The following is a 17,351-nucleotide window of genomic DNA, read 5'->3' as shown; positions in this document are numbered from 1 at the left end:
CACTGGGGACAAGCTCTGCCTCACCAGTGTAGTGGCCTTCTATGAGGGAGTGACTACATCAGTGAACAAGGGAAGACCCACATATATCATCTATCTGGAGTTCTCCAAGGCGTTTGACACAGTCTCCCACAACATCCTTCTCTCTAAATCGGAGAGATGTGGATTTGATAGATAGACTATTCAGTGGACAAGAATTTATTTGGATAGTCACACCCAGAGATTAATGGTAAACAGCTCAATATCCAAAGATCAATGAGAAGCGGTGTCCCTCAGGGGTCTGTTTTGTTGTTTAATATCTTCATCAATGACATAGACAAAAGGATCAAGTGCATCCTTATCAAGTTTGTGGATGACACCAAGCTGAGTGGTGAGGCTGACAACTCTGAGGGATGGAATGTCATCCAGAGGGATCTTGACAAGCTGTAGAAGCGGGCTTATGAAAAACTCATGAGGTTCAAACAGCTGAAGTGCAAAGTCCTGCACCTTGCTTGGAGTAACTCTCAGTATTGATACAGGCTGAGGAATGAAGAGATTGAGAGCAGCTCTGCAGAGAAGGACCTGGGGGATGAGAAGCTGGACATGAGCCGGCCATGTGCACTTCCAGTCCAATCATATCCTGGGCTGCATCAAAGAAGTGCAGCTGGCAGATCAAGGGAGGTGATTCTACCCCTCTACTCTGCTCTGGAGAGACCACACTTGGTGTACTGCATCCAGCACTGGAGCCTTCAGCACAGAAAAGACATGCACCTGTTGGAGTGGGTCCATAGAAGGGCCACCAAAATGATCAAAGGCCTTGAACACCTTTGCTATGAAGAGAGGCTGAAAGAGTTGTGATTGTTCAGCTTGAAGAAGAGGAGACTCCAAGGAGACCTTATTGCAGCCTTTCAGTACTTAAAGTGGACTAGTAAGAAAGATGGGGAAAGAGTTTTCAGCAGAGCCGTAGCAGTAGGACAAGGGGTAATGGTTTTAAACTAAAAGAGGAGACATTTACCCTAGATAATAGGAAGAAATTTTTCAGGCTGAGGGTGGTAAAACACTGGAACAGATTTCCCAGAGAGGTGGTAGATGTCCCATCCTTGGAAACATTCAAGGTCAGGATGGGGCTCTGAGCAACCTCATCTAGTTGAAGATGCCCCTGCTCACTGCAGGGGTGTTGGACTAGATGACCTTCACGGTCCCTTCCAACCCAAAGCATTCTATGATCCTATAATTCCAAGTAAAAAGTCACCACCACCTAAAATAACCATAAAGCTTTGCCCATGAGATCAATCTTTTAACCAGGAATCATAATGTCAGGATTTTTTCGATAAGTTGACTAGTTAAAATTCTAATACTTTTTGCTGGGAGGTACAGAAGCAGCACATCCAAAAAACAAGAGTGCTCTTAAGTGCTGATCAAATTAATTCTCTTTATTAGGCTACAAGGAGTAGAAGATCTTGTCTTCTGGGTGGGGGGATTCCAAAACTAAATAGGAAATTAATCACTGTTGCTTAAGTTCATGTATGCGGCATAGGATATTTTAAAGGACTGTTCATTCTAAACAGTGGAGGTGAGATCTCAGCATTATCAGAATTTGTCCCGAGCCAGTTCCACACTATTGTTTCAACCATTATTGTTAGACCCCTTTTTTTTTCATCAGTGAGGAATAACTCTGTGTCTTCTTGCTTCAACCTGTTTTTTTCTAAAGAACAAACACTCATTTGTTTCTATGCCTTTCTCAAAAATAGTACTCAAATTAGGGATAAAAACTGCAGCAGACATATGTCAGGAGAAATAAAAGAACGAGTTAAAGTAATTGCATTTTTTATTTGTGCACTCTTAGTCTTCCTTAATGGCACCAGTCTTCCAGTGTACATTTTGGAACATATGTTTTTAAAGATTATCAGAGACCTGTATGAACTACCATGACTTTTCAAGAAGCAGAATGATGGAAACAGAAACAAGTGTGGATTCTTCAAAGACCTATTTGCACCAAGCACCAGTAGTCTGCTTGTTTCTCAGTGCCATTGCAGCAGGCTATGTGAAGTATGTATCACAAGAACCTCACATTTTGAATGCAAATTAAGACAAACTGATAAGAGAATCATAGAATCATAGAATTGTAGAATCGTAGAACTGCTAGGTTGGAAAAGACCATTGAGATCATCAAGTCCAACCATACCTGTCCACTACTAAACCATGTCCCTGAGCACCTCATCTACTCGTCTTTTAAATACCTCCAGGAACAGTGACTCAACCACCTTCAGTTTATATGTTGCAGCTGAAAAGTTTGAGAGAGACTGTGTAGTCTGAGGCTTTTGAGGCAAAGAACCAACTGTGAAAGAAAGTTTAATTTGATCAGTCTTACTACGTTAACTTTGCACCCTGGTGGTTGTTGCAATGAAGGTTTGCCTTGTCTTACTTTGAGTGCTTAACACAAAGGCTGGTTCTGATAGCTGGTTTTGATTTCATGTAACAGATAGCCACACTTAGAGAGACCTAGAGTATGGGGGGCCTCTACTAGGAAAGAAAATAAAAGACTCAAAACAATAGAACATACCCAGTCTTTCCATGAAGAACTGTAAGATACTACACAGATCAGATAGTCTCAAATATTATGCAAGGGTTCAAGCACCTAATTTCATGTGGAATCATGGTGAGAAGGTGGATGGGGATATTTGGTGCCGCAGGAAGATGGCTTTGTGCAAAAAGCAGAGTTTATTTAAATCTGAAGAGCTTACCAAGGGAATAGTAGGGCAGAAGACCCCATCACCCATAATGTACAGTTTGGAAATTTGATTGCATGAGAAGCAAGAATTTCTCACCTCCAGGAGGAAAGCTCTGAGTTGGGGCTGTGTGAGCTTTCCTCAGCCTGAGCCTTGCTCCCTGGGTCTATTCATTGGGTCAGCATGGCTTATTAGCAAAATCCCTTCTGGTGTTGGCCTGCCCCAAAGAACAATGATTACTTTATATTTGAAGGAATAATGAAAATAGTAGGTTTATCTCCATATTCTCAACATTTTTACCATTTAGAAAAGGTTTTTTCACAGCACTCAGAACTGGTCTGTACACTGAACCCCTCTTGATTCCTCTCAGCATAACACTCAGATGGCCATATCAGCTAAGTCAAAGTCCTTCAGAAAAAAAAAATCTGTTTTTGAAAACATTTTTATCTCCTCCTTAGGGCATCAAAGAATGAACCATATTCGGTGATCATCATCCTCATAATAATTTGAGACACTACTGGCTTTGAAGGGAACTGCTAACTATTAACAGTAACTGCTAACTATTAACTGTAGAGCGAATCTCTGAGATAAATGAAAATTACATTTATCCTCTTTAGAGAAGACACTTAATGAAAAATTACTTTGAGTAATACTTTTCTGATGACCGAAGGAAAGACATGAAAACCACTCCAGAAAATTCAAAGAGCAAAATAACATCTTCTCATAAGTGAAGCTCAAGTCCCTGGTGCCATCAATGGAAGTCATACAACCAGCCATCCTTTCCCTATATTCATCATTTCATTGCAATAACACATTGAACAATGTTAATAAACTACAAAGCAAATGTGTTGCTGCTGATGATTGTCATTTTTGTTACATTAAAAAAATTATTTGTTGAGGGAGTTGGTAGTGTAATCAAACTATCCACGAGTGACTAATTATCATAAACAGCAAAAAATTGCATTCCTGATACCTAGAATAAAGAAAGTATTACCAAAATTAAAAAAAATTGCAGTACACAGATGAGCAAATGCACTTGCAGTTCCTCCTAATAAAGATAAATCTGCATCCCCTGAAAATCTTAACTTATCCTTGCAATGACAGAGTGATGGTCAGACTGAGCAAGACTTCCCTAAAGGTTCACTGTTACCCCTGCAAAAGGTAGCCTTGTATGACACCTCCACAGATACTTCTTTTTTAAGAGGGAAGGATAAGAGAGTCCTTTGTAATGTCATGGCTTTTTCTAGTTTTGCAGAAAGCTGTTAAGGAATGTGAATCACTTTATGTGTATCACTTGGCAGAAATAAAAAAACTGATTAAAATTCTCCTAGGTCTTCACTGGTTTCTGATTTTGTGTACAGCAGAATGCTTTGATGAGCCACCCTGCCTTATGCTAATACTACTGATTGTGAGATGAGATTATACTTCCTAGTTTCTTGCTCTTTGCATTTATGTACATAAGTTTTCAGTGCATTCACAGATGATGAGCCAACAACTATTTTTTCAGTGGATAATAGGCCAAGGAAAATACCTTTTTTTTTTCATTTTTGGCAATAACATAATTTTGTAGAAGACAATGCATTAAGAAACAATATCCACTGCTAAATCTTCTAGATCTACTCCAATTATAGGCTATCTTAGTTAAAACTATTTATGATCTTCCCTTAGGATGTTAAATCTTTCCTGTATTCATGTGTAAGTTGCTAGAAACAAAGAATCAGCTTGGGACTCCCTGAAACAGCTAAAGAGATGTTTTCTTGATGCTTCTATCCATTTTAAAATATGAAGGAGGTTTCACAAGGTTGCTACATTCTCCTAAAAATTTAGCAATGGAGCATAATTGCTTTGCATTTTAGGAGGGCAACACAGCTAAATTCCATGCACAGCCCTGGGCATGTTTTCCTAAACCAATTCAGTAACAATTCTGTTTATCACACAGCTATGCAAAGTCCTCTTGAAGTAAAGCTAGTACTTGGGCAAATCTATGAGCATTTGCATTAAGAAAACCTTTGCATCTGTTGTTCAGGGACTCAAGATCTGCTATAAGCATATTATCCTTTATAACACCTCTCTACTAATAATTATCCTCCTGTTGCAGATGGCAAGCTATGGCTTGCAAAAAATCAAGGGAATTACTGAAAACTGTCCAGGAAGCCCAGTGTTATTAAGAGGCAGAAACCAGCCTGCTTGCACAAGTCTGTGCCTGTAATGCCAGTTTTCTGCCAAACTTTAACACAGAGGAGACAAGACTTATTCAGAAGCCAGGATGCGAATAAAGAGTAACTGAGAATGTGTTGGTTGTTAAATATCTGTGGATAGCAAACAGAAATGTCAGAGGTTCATACCATCTGTAGGAGCTGCCAGAATGCCACTAACAAGAGATCAGTTTGATCAATCAGTTTGACAAGGTTGTGACATAAATAAGCACAACAATGTCTGTAGTTTTCTATTGATTCAGAACTCTGGTTACACTAAGAGAAATTAAACATACAGGTTTCCTAAGAGCTAGACATTTGAATCACCTGCCATTTAAGATATCATCAAAAAGAAGTTAGCTTTATGTGTGGAGCCATCCAAGCTGTTTTATTATGAAGCTGCTTGACACAAGTATAGTCAGCTGTAAGCTTACTGACAGTGGAGACAAAAATCATCACTCATACAGCTCGTACGTGTTTGATGGAAATATATCTCTGTTGCAGGCCCTGCAAAGGTTGCTACAGTCGTTCTGTTGTTGTGATGAGTTGCAGGGTGATAAAAGTGGTCATTTGTTCTGGAAACTGGCATGGATGACCAAAACCGAAAGAATCGCCAAAACCCATGCTCTGACTTGCCAACACCTGTGCTCTGATTTGGCAGCACCGGGAATGTTCTCCATTCATGCTGGGCTAAAGCCCCATTAAATTCAATAGAGATAGATAACACTAAAAGAAGTCCAAAGTCAGTCCCATTTTAGCAGTAAAAGAAGAATGTTTTCCCCAAGGAATTTCTCTACAAGAGTGATGAAAATAATACACTTTCTGTAAATAGATAAAAACATGAAATTTAAAAAAAATGGAATGCAGATGTTTACCCTTCTCAAAAAAAGTATTGGTTTAGTCCCATCTATTTTTAGTTTGCTGTAGTTGGTACCTTAGCATTGATGTTGCTTGGGGCTACACAGTGCATCATCCATTTTCTTTCTTCATTTTCTGAGGGGCTTGATTTGCTGCTTGAATGCTGTTGCGGGAGGGAGAAAAAGAGATGAAAAAGAGAAAAACACCCATTTTTTCTATTTTTTTCAACTCCTCAATGTGGAATAACAATATGGAATGGACAGTCAGCACCTCCTCATTGTTTGAGGTGGATTACATGAATGTCCCAGGAAAGTGGCAGCCTGTTTCTGTGAATAGCTAAGGAAGGACAATGTTGTTTTCTAGGACACTTGTGTCCTACAGGTAAGAGTGGACTTGACCTGTTAGTAGTTTGGGGACAAATCTAAATCAAGTACTAGGATATTCCTGCCAGGCTTGTTCTGTTTTCCACTTACCTGAGAGAAGGCAGAGGTTGATGCCATTGAGATCGCTGCTGCATTAAAATCAGGTGCTGTGAATGGCACCTGAGTATCAGGCTTCACATTAGCCACTGCCTCCTGAAACATATTTACAGCCTTGAAGACTGTCAGAAGTTGCTGAACAGGTGTTTTATTATACTGAGTCAGAGCTCCACCCCTCCATGATTTCTGAAACAGGAAAATTTCCCTCCCACGTTACTTGTCCAAAGAACACATCTGTTGTAAGGTGTGAATGTTCCTATCTGCAGGTTTGCGACTGAGTGAAGCATGCTGAGAGACCACATCGTTCCCATCTGGGCACCTGTAGAAATGCAATAATAGCAATATCCTGATTGATGATCTGATAGAGATTGTTTATAAGAGGTACCCTTACAGAAATAATCTAAAAGTGATTATAATGGCCTAATAAACATATCTACATATCGACTCCATCCAAAGACCCTGAATTCCACTATTGCCTCCATAATACAAAGAAAAAAGTAAAAAAAGATGAGAATGATCATTAGAAGGAAGATATTCATGTGTGGAGATATTAAGAATTCTCCTGAAGGAATATTTTTCCTTGAAAAGTGCTGTTGCATCACAATTTGTGTGCATGTGTTTGGTTTTATTGTAATGTTCTGCTTCAAAAGAAATGAAAGAAGGCAGACCCTAGTTGATATTCAACATCTTAGGTTGATCTTTTCCTGTTGAAATGCCTTACTTATTAGTGGGCTTTATATTTAATACAGTATGCGTAACAAATTTAAATGAGATTCAAACATTTCACCTTGAAAAACTGTGACACATTTCAACAAACTAGAATAATTTTATGTTTTAGGAGATTTTAATCCTTGATTGTTTGTTTTCCCTAGTTCAGAACTGTACTTTTCTGATGCAAAAAACATTCACATTTCTAAGCAACTTTATTCAAACCACCAGCTGGCTGGGCATTACTAGCAGATTATTGGAATTTAATGGACTGATCCTGTATATTTTAGGATTTTTTTATTTAATGAGGATCTGCGTGTGCTCAGCACACTTTTAGGAAGCACAGTGATTAAATTTTCTAATTGATTATGCAAGCATTATTAAGCACACATATTGAAGCACATGTATTGAAAGTCCTCCCAAATGATTAAAAGTAATGATTGTGAAAGGACTTGAGATTAATAGGATGACAAAGCATGATGCTTCGTATTAGAGACCTGTATGAAACTACAGCCATCGTGACTGTGGCAATGTCATACAAGGACCTTGACTGACAGAAACTAGACACAAAGACAATCACTTGTAGCAGTTTTGTTATATACTTTTCTTATATGCACAGAAGAACCAATATGAAAATCTGGTGTTACAAGGAGAACAAGTTAAGACAGTTTGATCATTTTACTTGCTATATTACATCCTTGCAAAAGTTTGATTTCTTAGGTTTAGTTTTAAGCCTGCATTTTCTCTTTTATTTTTTTTAAGCTTATTGATTTTATCACATCGTGCAAGGGAAAGATTTGCTGTAAAATTCCTTTTTCACCTTCATCGTATTGAAATTTTTTGATGAAAATGGAACTGCTTGATTGAAACCAGAATTAGATAAATTACAGCAATGGGCAAAGGATAGTTACAAGCCTCTCCCACTATTCGGCTTAAAATGAGCACTTGCTTTTTTTCCTGTAAAAATGGTGATCAGGAACAGTTTAGAGAAAAGTAACTGTACACACAAAAGCACACATACTTTTTATTTCTTCTCTTAGAGCCTACCTGTACCTTTGACTGAAGTGCCTAGGAGAGGTGAGGTACCACAACAGAGGAATGAGAACATTAGTGACAATTTCTTTGTGATTGTGCCCCACAAAGGTTATCAGCTCCAAGTCTTGTTTTTGCAATATATGGAAGCTACTGGGTGTGAGGTTTTGGATGAGAGCTGGTTTTCATTTACATGTGTCATACAGCACCTTTGGTTGTACAACAAATAGAAATGAGGAAGGGGAAGAAGCCTCCAGCGTCCCTTAGGAAGGTGACTAAGAGTCGCTCGTTGCCTAACATTTAACTCTTCTTTCCTAACTCAAGCCTTCCCAATACAAAATACCTGTTCTTTAAGCTCAAGTCAGAGGCAGCCAAAGGTAGCTTTGACTCAAAGCTGGTACTGGTATTGGATTTCCTAAATTAGTTCAAAGTTCAAATTGCTTTTTACTATGAAGCCCTAGTCTTTTTTGAGGCAAGTATGGCTTTCTTTTTTCAAGAGGCATGCACTTAGGATAGTCTTGGCCTCATCTAAGTTAAATCATCTAACGCTTAGACTTCTAGTCAAAGCCTGTGTGCCCTCTGTACTGCATGGAGAATAAAGCAAGCATGGCAGCTGCAGGTAGTGGCTAAGCTTCTCTATATTGGATTATTCTGGAGAGGCCTAAATGTCCAGGTCATACTTGACATCTAACGTCTGCATGGCTGAGGGTAGGTGAGGTGAATCCCACCCTGAGTAATCAGAATATCCTCTTTAATCACTTGTTTCCAAAGTTGCTGATGTTGAGGGAATCTGACATTGAGGAACATTGTGTTGTTAACAGATGATTTATTCTGCTGAAATGTGAAGCTGCAAAAAAAACCTTGGGCAAAAGTTCTGTCAGCATATAAATGAAAAACCCTTTCATGGATTCATTCAAATAAAAAAGTACAGGTTTTGTGATAACCAGGGTGACAGAGAATGCAAAATGTGATGCTGCAAGTACCGGTATGAGTACAATCTTCCTGCAATATTCTAATCCAGAATCACTTAAGGTCCCTGTGATCATGAACGGGACAACTTGACACTGAACTGCTGTTCATAAGGCACAGGCTGTGCAGTGGTAGCTTGTGCCCAGGTGTATTAAGGGAGAAATATGAAGCTGAGTTTTCCATGAAACCCTAGACTGCAATCTATAGAAATTCAGCAGCTGCTCATAAGTATCTAAGGCATGTTTGGGACAAATAGGGAATGTCAGAGGGAAGGACAGAGAAGAGGACTGCTACATCTATCTGAAGGTAATGTATTCCTGACTTGTGGGGCAGAGACCCACAGATCAAATGATAGATTTCATGCAGCTCAAGGACCAGAAAAATTATTCTGGACCATGCTTATATACTCAAACTTAAGGCATTTTTGGAGTCTCTCTGTCAGCTGGTGAGCTACTGGTGAGATGTAGATCACCCAAAGTTGCTCTACCTTGAACTGGTTGTCATTTGAGGCTTTTTTTCTGTAATTTTTTTTCCTGACTAGTCTGATGGCATCTGTGACTACAATCAACATGACATGAAACTACAGCAATTGCTGAGCTCAAAAAAACATTAATGCTCGAAGACATGGTTTGTATAAGAGTTAATTATTCGAAGATATAGTAAAATGACAGCTAAGGAAAAATAAAAGATTGCCTAGATTGTATGTTTTCTTCTGACCTTTCTCAATCATTCTTAATGATAACCCTCTTCAGGCTCTATCCTGTCCTTTATGTCTCATCCATATATCATGTCCTAGCAATGGCATCAGCCTTTCTTGCTTCAGCACAACTTCCCCTCAGATTTCCCAGAATACCTTTGTAAATATAGCAGAAAGGAAGGATCCATCTTCCTGAAAGCTCTTCTGATTACTACCTCTACTAGAATTAGCCATGTTCTGTTCCCCATGGATGCAGGAAGATGAGGCTAATGTGACTCATAGCAGTATGAGCCTTTAGGCATATTAAAAGCAATAATACATGGTGGCCCGTCTGAATAAAAGCAAAAATGTTCAAGTTCATGTCAGAAATCGAGAGACCATAGCAATCTCCATGACAGCAATGCTAAATATCATCCAAAAGAATGAGGCTTTAATAGGCAACAGCCGTGCAACATGGTGGCAGCTGGTGACCCATATGCCTTTGTTTTAATAAAATAAATATATTGGTCATCATGAGAAAGTTGTATATATATATTTATCCATAATTCAAATATGAATGCATTAGGGCATAAAAAGTGAAATGGCTTGAGAAATCTGGACAATAAAGTTACACTGGAAGAACAAAGGGCTGTTTCTGTCCACCAGGACTAATATATTGCTAATATAGGAGGGTTCTGTATGCTCCTCCCCATGACAAATATGACTTATTGGTATTCTTTATTACATATATACTAACATTACACAGTCAGAGGAAACTTAAATTCAGAAAATATTTCATAAACAGTCAAAAAACTCCTTAATGTCCCAGACAAATACTGACTGTAGCTCAGATTTGCAAGGTTATTTGGTCTGGATATTCTTACATAGAACATAACCTTTCTTTTACTATATCTTACATGTAGGAGACCTGTGCATGTGCCTAAGTGTGGTACTTTTTTTTATTACTGACCTTATATGTAAAGTTCTTAAATTAGTCTTATTTTTGTAAGGCATGCCCTGCATATGATCATAGTTCTTACCAACATCACCATTGTCTCCCATCAAACATTAAAAGACATTGGGACTGCTAAAGCAACTTATCCTGAAATAACCAACTTCTAAACCTTTTCAACTGTAGCAAGTTAACAGTATCTTCATATCTTAAAAAAGCCAAACAGCAAGTTCTGGTGGGGTATGCCTTTGAATTTCCTTTTCTTATCTAACATGTGGGACATCACATGCTATAATCAGCTTTAAATTTCCAGCGTTCATTGCAGTTTGCTCCAAGGGATGAAGTACATTACAGGACTCTAGTTTGAGCATAGAATGGCTGGTCACCAGAGCACATTTGCTGACTAGAGAGAGAGAAATGAGTTTTCCCATGAACACTATTATGTAAGAGTCCTAGGTGACAGGTTTGCTGCTGATTCTGGCAGTTCCTCAAAGCCTTCCCCATTGCTAAGCAGGATTCACTTTACTTCCTCAGTGGGAGGACTAGCATGGCACCTTCCTGAGTGCATTGCCTTTTCAGCCAGGAATGGCATAGCCAGAGTGTTTCAGCAGGCATCAGGAGCCTGCTTTTCTCAACATGGCAATGGTCAGATTTTGATATGAAATTCCTGACTTTCCTGACATTTTCAGTTTTACAAGAGAGGATGGTATATGTACTGTGAAACCAGAGCCTACATCTGATGCAATACTGCAAAAGAATGAAGTCCCTCCCTTGTAATTAACCAAGAGGGACAGAAACAGCCAAGAGATTCTACCCTGAAAGACATAGCTCCATTCCCTTCAGCCTGGGACAAGTAGCTGCTTCCAGTATGAGAGACCTGGCAAAGCCCCACAAACTATGGGAAATGGAGATCTTTAGGCAAGGTATACCTAACCGAGAAAAGGCTGCTAAGTTCATTGTAGGCACTTCCCACCCCACTTGCAGGCTGACCAAGAAGAGCAAGCATGGAAGTACAGGCTTAGGTGATGCACTCACTCCAGTTAATCTTGAAGTGCTGAAATTCCTGGTGCCTCTTTCTTGCATGAGAAAGGCTCAGCTGTTGCAGAAGTTCTTGCATCCAGTATCTCTCCACATGTGCAGAAGCCATGTTCCCATTCACATTGTTTCAAACCTTGCGACCCATTGTGTAATCTGAAGAGGTGTGCAAGGAAGCATACTTGCCCTATATATAATGTGTTGTCACAGGGCGGATGGAGTGCCAGCCTTTCCAGGGCACCCTGAACGTCATGTAAGCAATGCTTATCAAACCTAGTCTCTGCTGGGACTCATGCAGATGCTCCACAAACTTGCATTTTGTGCCATCTGAGACTGAATTATCCATGTCTCCTGTCAGCTGCTCATGGTATGTGGTCTCAGTGGCGCTACATGTATGACTCCACATAGATGCTAGCAAAACAAAACCTTTTCTCAGGGAGTCCTAAAAGGCTTCACAGTTGTTTGGAGAGCCTAGTGTGGGAGAATTTGGAGCTGGTAGACAGAAAACCCAGTTATCGTTTCATATGCTCCTGCTGAACAAAATGCACACCGGTGCAGGAATCTAGTGTGGTCACTTACTCACAAAAGAGCTGATCACAAAGATTAAGCCAGGTTAACACGTCCACGTGGAAAGACTTTAAAGAAACAATTGCGAAATATCTTAAGGAAGTGTTTCAGAAAAGCGTAAGGTAAGAAGCATTCTCCAGGAGATTGAGATAGGCAAGTATGGAAGTACCTCCTCTTGCATGTGGAATTAAATCATCATTGCAACATGATACTGTCCTAAAACTCACAGACATTAAAGACATCCATAACTCTTAGGTCAGGTCAAGAAAACCTAGATTAAAGAAAGACAAAACTGTAGTGGTAAGCATTGCTGAATACCTATTACAATAAACGTAAGGGAGGCACGTGTTACTGAAGCATGATGAAACTTGTCTAAACAGCTGTTGCATGCAACTCTCACATGGTTTTGATGTTTTGAGCCTATGTGATGTACCGACTAAAATCTACTCAATTAGATCACAGTGCACAGATGTGATGTGAATGGAAAATTAATTATTCTTTATATTTCTACGAGTCCAGCACAACTATAAGGTCAGACTAGCTGTAGCTAAAAAAACTTGTGTGAATGGCAAAGAAGAATCTCTGTAGCTGAGGAGGCTCAACATTATGGCCTCCTGCTAAAAAACAGTGGGGAAGGTTATGGTGGGCTAAAAGATGTCTCCAGCAGCATAAATACCTGTTCCTGCTGCACCTGAGAAAATCTCAGCGTTATGATATGAGCTATCCCAGTTTCACAATTTTGATGGAAGCTGAGCCTCTTTCATATGTCATAAGAAGGCAGCAGCTGGATGTGAAAAAGCAGTGCACAGTACATTGTGAAACACAAAATTTGAAACATTAAAAGTAAATAATAACTTATAGAATATAGAAAATATATTATTTCCAAGGGCAACAATAGGAAGCATATAAAGGCACATGTATACATGCAAAGAATAAATAAATATGCATATAAGGAGAAAGCAAAATCCCATCAAAGATCTATACTCACTACTTCATAGATACAGCAGCATAATTACTACTGATGCAGCTAAAGCAGGAATGCTAATTGAACACTTGTGTTCTGTGTTGATGAAACTTTACATGTTTCATCAACAAATATTAGGAACTGCTTTGCAATACATAGCCATAAACATATATTAAGACAGGATAGAGATAATTCTAAAAAATTAGTTCCAGAAGCGTGGTCTAGGAAGATTCTTGTCTGTCTGTAGTTCAGCTATTTTAATTCTTAGCATACTGCAGGACTGCAGAAGACTGAAAACACTGAATATTGTGCCAATTTTCAAAAGTAGTAAAAGAGATGTGATAAGTTGCCAGTAGTTTTGTTACCCTGGTTGGTATTGTAATAATGTGCACAATATCTGATTAACGGAAAATCAGTTATCATATACTACTACTCCTCATTCTCTTGCTGTTCCTAAAAATGTGGACAGCAGTTATACACACAAAATGTTCCATCATCCCCAAGGTAGTTAATGGTGATTTCTATTTTGAGTCAAGAGTTAGTTTCAAGTCACATATATTCTTCTTATTTAGGTTTTGTATAACACATGTTAATGTATGGATGTTTATGTGAAATACAATTTTCAGCATACAAAGCAGTTATACGCTGAAAACTCTACTCCAGCACACAAGGGAGTGTTTTCCCTGAAAAAGATTGGTGACGTGTAATTAGTTAGCTGTACAACAGTCATTACCTAGTACAATTTACTGTCTGGACAGCAGATGGTTCCACCCAGCCAAATCCTGTATATATGTATGTGTTTATGTATAGGTATGTATAGAAACATACTGTGGAGATTTGGAATAAAAATGGTGTCTGAAGCCCTTTCCATGAAGGCAGAGTGCATGAAATGGTAAACTGATGATGCAATGTGACTACATTGAAAACACATCATTTTGGTTCTGGCCTTAGCCAGAGGTCCCCTGAAATGTGATGAGCAGTTTTGGTAAGCCCTGTGCTACCTTCTGGAAGACAGATAATATAAAATAATGGGTATTTTAATAAGAAGAGACTAATTATGTTCTATCCTGTGACTGCAGGGTTTTTTTTAACTTTTAGTTTATTGTGCAAAGATAGCAAGATTTTGTTATGCAAAGGCTGAAAAAAAGTGCAGATTACTAAGGTTAAGAATTTGTTTGCTAACTGGCCTTATGAGGAACAGCTGAGAGAGCTGGGGTTGTTTAGCCTGGAGAAGAGGAGGCTGAGGGGAGACCTCATTGCTCTCTACAACTACCTGAAAGGAGGTTGTGGAGAGGAGGGTGCTGGCCTCTTCTCCCAAGTGACAGGGGACAGGACAAGAGGGAATGGCCTCAAGCTCCGCCAGGGGAGGTTTAGGCTGGACATTAGGAAAAAATTCTTCACAGAAAGGGTCATTGGGCACTGGAACAGGCTGCCCAGGGAGGTGGTTGATTCACCTTCCCTGGAGGTGTTTAAGGCACGGGTGGATGAGGTGCTGAGGGGCATGGTTTAGTGTTTGATAGGAATGATTGGACTCAATGATCCGGTGGGTGTCTTCCAACCTATGATTCTATGATTCTATGATTTCAGGATTAGTCCTCAGTGAAAACATCACTGAAAAACGTTTTCTTCTGAGGAATTTTAAACAGTTCACTGGTCTCAAACTCTATTCAACATTTTGATGAGCGATTTGGAAATAAACATGACAACCTGCTTCACCAAATTTGCAAAAAAACAAAGATTGATGAAGTGCTGAGTAATACCAAAGACAGGGCAATCATACAGGACAATCTGACAAACTGGTCTGATTAACCACAATTAATTCTAACACAATGAAGTGTGAAGTTGTGATTAAAGAAATGACAAATATATGTTACAGTTTACCTCCCCTTACAAAAGGGAAAACTAAAGTGTGAAAACAGCAGCTCACCAGCTTGTAGAAGACATGCAGCTTGGCAGAATTTTCTAGCAGCAGATGAGGAGAACTGGATTCTGCATGTAGAAACTGAGAAGTCATTTATATGTAAGAAAATAAGAATTACAAGGCAACGTTCATGATATAGCAATACTGGGAAATGTACTGGAGCCTGCATCTTATAAAGGGATAATGGAGAGATGGAGGGAGTGCAAGAACAGAGCTACAGCTGGATCTAGAAAATAAAGATTTTACAGTAATAAGAACTTGAAGGGCTGAGTTTACAGGTTTAATGAAAAGAAGACTGTGATACAACCTTGGTACATTTTATAAAATCGACCCCGATGAAGAAACCATGGTGATAAAATGGCTTGTTAATAGGAAAAGATTTAAAAAGAACTACTAACTTCGATTAGCCAAGGGTGATCAGGATTAATATATAAGTAACAGGTCTGACATCTAACAAGTCAGACAAGATGATCTGATGGTACTCAGTACCTCTAAGTTTTATAATGCATATAGGAAGAAATAAGATTAATAATCTAATACAAAGCCAAAACTGTATTTGCTATTTTATACTATTTTATTCTTCCACAGCTTAGTAGGAGCTAATCAGAGCTCAGCATCAGAAGAGACACGTAAGGCATTATAAAGTGGACTGATTAAAGAAGTGCAAGCTGGTAGGCCCCTTTAGGAAGCAAAGCAGTAAAACCATTCCCCAGAAAACTGTCTCTCATTGTTTGGCTAAAGGCTTGCCATTATGTGCTTGCAAACAAGGATTGCAAAGGGAAAAGTTCCAAACAACCTAACTATCCCTCCAGGCTTCGCTTTAGTCTCTAGAGCTTTGCAGTCCTTCCTCACTTTTTCTGAGAGCTCCCAGTCCTATTTATTGCAGCCTACTGCTTCTCCTTGCTGAACCTTCTGATTTGGTTTCATGTGTGAAGGGTGTAAATAGCCTCCTCTAGGCTTTTAGAATCTTGAGTTAGGCCCAACTGAGCAAAACCATTCCCAAGAAAATGCCTTAAATGTGACATTTTATAAATTACCATAGTAATTTAAAAGAGCCTGCCAGTTTCGGGGGGCAGTCCTAGAAGAAAGGTCAAGCTCCCATGAGGGAGATACCACAGCTCCTCACTGACGTGTGCATGGCTGAAACTGGAGGCACTTGTGAAATTCTGAAAGCAAACTATTCCTGACATGTTTGTAGCTGTAACAACCATCCTTTGAGAGGTTTACACTGACTGCGCAAAGAAAGTGAACTGGTTATGAGAAAAATCAGTCCAGGCTGACTACAAGAAGATCAGCTCTCAGAGTTTCATTCTGGAAGGATAAAGCTAAGAAGAGCTAAGAGCCAGAAACTGTCCATAATCCACAAAAAATATCTTCTGAGAATCTACCGTGCAGAAATGACACTGTTAAAGCTACAACTTTTCAGCAGTACAGAAATAGAAGCGTGCCTTTATCCAGAGGGCCCCATTACGGGACCATGGCACACATTTCATAGATACCTCTACCAGGCACTGACATTCCTCCCCTGTATGTTAAAACAGGCAGCTGCACAGAGCACTTTTGTCTTTGACTAGCATGGAATTACAGAAACACTGTGTCCTGTTCTGTCAGCTAGGCTCTGATGATGCTATTTAAAGCTTCAGAGTGATGTGAGTCTGCCAAGCACACTGCAGATACCTTTATCTACTCATTTGGAAAGTAGAGATAAAATCCTGCACATGAGCTTTGAAACATGTCTGGAAGCCACAGAGGCCACCCAACAGTGCGTCATACTGCTACCAAAACCTTGCCATGTAAACAAAATACAGAGTCTGTCTGCAATCCAAAGAAATTTAACATTGAAACGTAACCACTGGTGGTTTTAGTACAAATTGCAGATGCTGTACTGCTACATACACTGAGAAACTCAACATAGCTTTACATTATTAAGCAGGTTAAAAATTAGCCAGAGAAGGGGGAAAATAGAAAACATGGATTATGAATGGTTGTTATGAGTGGAAAGCAATTAAACACATTATTGACTTTTTCACTAGTATATTTATGTATTCAAAATTATAATGCTTAAAAAGTCACTGATAATTCATAATAGATAGTCTGGGAAAATAAAAATCTTGTATTAAGAAATTGTGTTTTCCTGTTTCAACCTAATATTCTCAGATTACTACAGAATAAGAAAAAACAAATGCATTCATATGTTGAGTAGGATCTACTTATTTTGAGAGATTTGTCACATGTAACCCACCTGTTGATCCTATTCTTATTAATGTTTTCAATATTACTTTGGTTAGTA

General features: G+C 39.1%; 1 pseudogene; it reads right to left on the bottom strand.

Moving 5' to 3' along the window:
- Window positions 1–11,693, bottom strand: part of LOC138721242 (cytosolic phospholipase A2 epsilon-like) — a 45,170-nt pseudogene extending 33,477 nt beyond the window's left edge.
- Between the last annotated feature and the right edge of the window lie 5,658 nt (window positions 11,694–17,351).

Source organism: Phaenicophaeus curvirostris, chromosome 5 (genome assembly GCF_032191515.1).
Source record: "Phaenicophaeus curvirostris isolate KB17595 chromosome 5, BPBGC_Pcur_1.0, whole genome shotgun sequence".
Classification (NCBI taxonomy): domain Eukaryota; kingdom Metazoa; phylum Chordata; class Aves; order Cuculiformes; family Cuculidae; genus Phaenicophaeus; species Phaenicophaeus curvirostris.
The sequence above is the reverse complement of the archived record's forward strand: the minus strand, read 5'-3'. Positions and strand labels throughout refer to the sequence as shown.